A 6,000-nucleotide genomic window follows, 5' to 3' on the forward strand; every position below is an offset into this window, starting at 1 on the left:
TGTAAGACCTTCGGCTTCTTATTGTTCAGGGCCAACTTCCACTTTTTGCACCACGCACATATCTTCTCTTAATCATTTCGTAATTTGTATTGATCTTCTGACGATTTTACTGAACGGCAGGTAACAGTATGATCTGCAAATGGTCTAAGGGGGTTGTTTAGCTCGTCTCCTAAATCGTTCACATAGATTAAAAGCAGCAGAGGACGTGTGGCACTTCCATGAGAACCATAGGTATAACTTCTTTTGTAAACACTCGTCGCCAGTTTTGTAAAGGCCTCGTCGCTACTGCAGTGAAGGCCGAGTTGCCTCTTTTGTTACAGTGCGCCGAGTTTGCAAGTTCGTGAAACGGCTTTTGGTGCAGTACACCGCTAAGACAATTTCTGCCTGCCACTATTACACAGCAATGCCCCAGGGCCAGGCAACAGGATATGACAACGCAAGTTACAACACTCCAACAAATTAGTTACTCTGTCAGACAAATGAGTTAAAAAGGTTTACTTATGTTTGTGACTTGTCGAATAATGAAGTCAGCAACACTGCAGATAATGTAACACAAAAAGGCCCTCCTTCAATGGCTAACTGCAAATAATCGTAGGTAAAAAACAAAGCACATTGCAAATGCAATTTACAACAACTATTTGTTCACTTCTAAGAGCTCACTAAACTTGTTGTTGTTGTTGTGGTCTTCGGTTCTGAGACTGGTTTGATGCAGCTCTCCATGCTACTCTATCCAGTGCAAGCTTCTTCATCTCCCATTACCTACTGCAGCCTACATCCTTCTGAATCTGCTTAGTATATTCATCTCTTGGTCTCCCTCTACAATATTACTCTCCACGCTGCCCTCCAATGCCAAATTGGTGATCCCTTGATGCTTCAGAACATGTCCTACCAACCGGTCCCTTCTTCTTGTCAAGTTGTTCCACAAACTCCTCTTCTCCCCAACTTTATTCAATACCTCCTCATTAGTTATGTGATCTACCCATCTAATCTCCAGCATTCTTCTGTAGCGCCACATTTCGAAAGCCCTTATTCTCTTCTTGCCCAAGCTATTTATCGTCCATGTTTAACTTCCATACATGGCTATACTCCATACAAATACTTTCAGAAACGACTTCCTGACACTTAAATCTATACTCGATTTAACAAATTTCTCTTCTTCAGAAACGCTTTCCTTGCCATTGCCAGTCTACATTTTATATCCTCTCTACTTCGACCATCATCAGTTATTTTGCTCCCCAAATAGCAAAACTCCTTTACTACTTTAAGTGTCTCATTTCCCAATCTAATTCCCTCAGAATCACCAGACTTAATTCGACTACATTCCATTATCCTCGTTTTGCTTTTGTTGATGTCCAGATTATATCCTCCTTTCAAGACACTGTCAATTCCGTTCAACTGCTCTTCCAAGTCCTTTGCTGTCTCTGACAGAATTACAGTATCATCGGCGAACCTCAAAGTTTTTATTTCTTCCCCATGGATTTTAATTCCTACTCCAAACTTTTCTTTTGTTTCCTTTACTGCTTGCTCAGTATACAGATTGAATAGCATTCTCTGTCTAAGTCAGCCCTAGGCGTGATCTATAACCAAGTGGGCAAGAGCTGCTCTTCTATCTTCGGAGTTGACCTGTCCATTGTCGTCAGGTCCTTGTTGGATTTTACTCGGCCTGTCATTAACCGAGGTTCGGCCGTTGTGGCCGAGCGGTTCTAGGCACTTCAGTCCGGAACCACGCTGCTGCTACGGCCGCAGGTTCGAATCCTGCCTCGGGCATGGATGTGTGTGATGTCCTTAGGTTAGTTAGGTTTAAGTAGTTCTAAGTCTAGGGGACTGATGACCTAAGATGTTAAGTCCCATTGTGCTCAAAGCCATTCGAACGATTTGACCAATTAACCGAGGCGAAGTCGGTATCTTCATCCTCAACGCCGCCCGTGGCTCTGGTGCAACTCGGGCAAGTGGCGAACGTCTATGGCACTGGTACCAGCTCGCATCTTTGCGCAACTTCACTTTCACTCGACGACTTCCCGTCGGTTCCTACTAGGGAATATGGCATTACACTGCGTTAGTTGTTGTACGTTTCGGTGACTGCATATTATAGCCATTTACCTTGTTATTAAGGGATGTTTACAGAAAGAGAGATAGTTGAGGGAGTAAATCGAACAAATGGCAGTTGCATTTTACATTGTAACGGGCCACGTCGCTTGGTCAAGAAACAAGATATCCCAAAACTGTACTCTATCTCTCCTTGATTTTAATTTTGTCTTTTGCGTTACGTTGCGTCTTACGGGGGTAAATAGTAAGAATTACAGATGAATACCATTGAGAGAATTTCCAACAAAGTAACAATAAAAGTTTGATTTCAAATCGTACTCTGTTATACTGCCTACGGAGAGATGAATAATAACATGAAGTTAATCCCGTGGTGGTATTATCTCTCTGTACGAATTACAAAGAATTAATTATTTGCATTTTCTGGTCTGATTACGTAAAGAAATGGTAAATTAATTAGTAACTGTTCACTATTCTTTGCTATGTTATATCACTTGATTTTGGTTATTAAAACTTTTTTAAACAGTATATATTATATCGCTACACTTGAAAAATATGCAGTGGAATTCTTTGGCACGATAAAATAATTTGCCAAGGTCTTTTTAGACCATGAGACACGAAATGCAGTATTTTAAATTTTGTACAGTCAGATCAGACCTGACCCACCAGGAATCTTACCAGAATTAATTATTTGCTTTGAAAGTTTACGTGAAATTCAGAGTACAGTCTTTGCTTACCTTTGCCAATGCCTAGCTAAAAATTCACAATGAAATAATATATTGTCCTCCGCGTCTGCTAATTTAACTAAAGAGAAATGGATTGATGTTGTTTCCTGTCATTACTCTTCTTTCTCCCGCGCTGTAGGCGGGCTTCTTAAATATTTAATTTCGAAGCACGTAGCACCGGCAGCTTCCGCGAACCGTCGTTCTGCTCCGCGTCAAAAAAAGCTAAATTTACTGTAAAAGTAGGTATAATGGTTGGGCAAGCTACGTACAAAACTAATAGCACACATTCTCATATATTATTATGTTCTAAAACATAAGTTTGTTACGATATCCACATTTTTATAGAATCTGGCTGCTAATGGCGTCTAAACGTTTTAGCAGACTAAACACGACTACTGCAGGTAAAGACACAGCGCTACGTGCGTCTGCAGTCGTCGGGAAGTCAAGAAGAACAAAGAAATTATTACCCTTAATTCGGTTATATATATAAAACCCAATGAAATTTTATCATCTTAGCTTCCGCAACCAATTAATTGTCTGTGGCAGTCTCTTTCTCTGCCGGCCGCTGCGATCACTTTTACGTGTTTGCCTTTACGTTTCACAAAGAAATAAAAATGTAAATAACGTTAAGTACAATCTATCATGGTTTCATATATTGTTTATCCAGGAGACGTTATAACTACCTGCGAAACTTTGCTGGCGGAGTTGGAGTTCACTCTGTAGACGTGCGTACATTTCGAGTAGCGGGATACGGAAATTTTGGAAGCACTCGGTCTAAGGAGGGAGAAGGAGTAGATTAATGTCCCATCGACAACGAGGTCATTAGAGACGGACCAGGAGCTCGGATTAAGGTATGGTGGGAAAGGAAATCGGCCGTGCACTTTCGAAGGAACCATCCCGGCTTTGCCCGAAGCGATTTACAGAACACAGCATGTCATTCTCAATGGAGAGAAGCCTTCCCAAGTAACAGTGATTTCAGGTGTGCCGCAGGGGAGTGTCGTAGGACCGTTGCTGTTCACAGTGTACATATATGACCTTGTGGATAACATCGGAAGTTCACTGAGGCTTTTTGCGGATGCTGTGGTATATCGAGAGGTTGTAACAATGGAAAATTGTACTGAAATGCAGGAGGATCTGCAACGAATTGACGTTTGGTGCAGGGAATGGCAATTGAATCTCAATGTAGACAAGTGTAACGTGCTGCGAATACACAGAAAGAAAGATCCTTTATCATTTAGCTACAATATAGCAGGTCAGCAACTGGAAACAGTTAATTCCATAAATTATCTGGGATATGCATTAGGAGTGATTTAAAATGGAATGATCATATAAAGTTGAACGACGGTAACGCATATGCCAGACTGAGATTCATTGAAAGAATCCTAAGGAAATGAAATCCGAAAACAAAGGAAGTAGGTTACAGTACACTTGTTCGCCCACTGCTTGAATAATGCTCAGCAGTGTGGGATGCGTACCAGCTAGGGTTGATAGAAGAGATAGAGCAGGTCCAACGGAGAGCAGCGCGCTTCGTTACAGGATCATTTAGTAATCTCGAAAGCGTTACGGATATGATAGATACACTGCAGTGGAAGACTTTTCAGGAGAGACGCTCAGTAGCTCGGTACGGAGTTTTGTTGAAGTTTCGAGAACATACCTTCACCGAGGAGTCAAGCAGTATATAGCTCCCTCCTACGTATATCTCGCGAAGAGACCATGAGATAAAAGTAGTGCGATTAGAGCCCAGACAGAGGCATACCGACAATCTTTCTTTCCACGAACAGTACGAGACGGAATAGAAGGGAGAACCGGTAGAGGTACTCAAAGTACCCTCCGCCACACACTGTCAGGTGGCTTGCGGAGTATGGGTTTGGATGTAGATGTAGATGTAGGGAAATCACGGAAAACCTAAGTCAGTATGGCCGGACGGTGGTTTGAACCATCGTTCTCCCGAATGCGAGTCCAGTGTGCTAACCACTGCGCCACCTCGCTCGTTTCTGCTTAAGGAACGCAAATTACTGCCATCTTTACACGATACAGCAGTTCCACGAAAGCCGCAAATTTCACTCGTTTGGAAACGCGCCGTGTTGCACAGGCGGTTGGGCGCGTTTCGGAAAGCGCGGCGCGGCGCGCGGAAAGCCCGGACCCGTGGGAGGCGGGACGAGCGGCCCGCCACGGCGCGTGAAATCGCCGGACTTCGCGGTGTCTGGCCAGCCCGCCTCTGCAGCCGCTGCTGCTCTGCCCCTCTCGCCCCCGCCGCCCCCGCCGCCCCCGCTGCAACTGCTCCGCGTCCCTAATGCTCCTTGAATGAGCGAGGTGGCGTAATGGTACCGACACGTTCAACGAACCTGTCGTAAGCTCATTTGTGCGTTACACACAGATAGCCTCTTCGATCCACTATTGTAATTGATACGCTGTCTCAAATCGTAGACACATTTCCAGAATGAGATTTTCGCTCTGCAGCGCAGTGTGCACTGATACGGAACTTCCTGGCAGATTAAAACTGTATGCCGGACCGAGACTCGAACTCGGGACCTTTGCTTTTTGTAGGCTGCGTATTTCAAATGGCTGCCGGCACAGTAGCTCAGCGTGTTCGGTCAGAGGGTTAACTGCCCTCTGTAATAAAAAACTGAGTCAACGGCACAACACTGAACATGAACGGGTGTCATGGGACATGCGCACCGAACAGATGCAACGAACAAAATCGAACAAAATGAAATCAATAAAAAAAAAAGATGGTAGAGCACTTGCCCGCGATTGGCAAAGGTCCCGAGTTCGAGTCTCGGTCCGGCACACAGTTTTAATCTGCCATAAGTTTCATATTAGCGCACACTCCGCTGCAGAGTGAACATTTCATTCTGGAAACATCCCCCAGGCTTTGGCTAAGACATGTCTCTGCAATATCCTTTCTTCCGGGTGTGCTAGTTTTGCAAGGTTCGTAGAAGAGCTTCTGTGAAGTTTCGAAGGTAGGAGACGAGGTACTGCCGGAATGAAAGCTTTGAGGACGGGTCATGAGTCGTGCTTGGGTAGCTCAGACAGTAAAGCACTTGCCCGCGAAAGGCAAAGGTCCTGTATTCGAGTATAGCTCCGGCACACAGTTTTAATCTTCCAGGAAGTTTCGTAGACCACGGTCTTATGTAACTTTAATCTGCAGGTTCTTTCTAATCCACTATTCGACGAAATGCAGGGAAAAACTCTCTCACTTGTTGCGACTAAGATTTTGGGCAATGTTAGC

Source organism: Schistocerca gregaria, chromosome 5 (genome assembly GCF_023897955.1).
Source record: "Schistocerca gregaria isolate iqSchGreg1 chromosome 5, iqSchGreg1.2, whole genome shotgun sequence".
Lineage (NCBI taxonomy): Eukaryota > Metazoa > Arthropoda > Insecta > Orthoptera > Acrididae > Schistocerca > Schistocerca gregaria.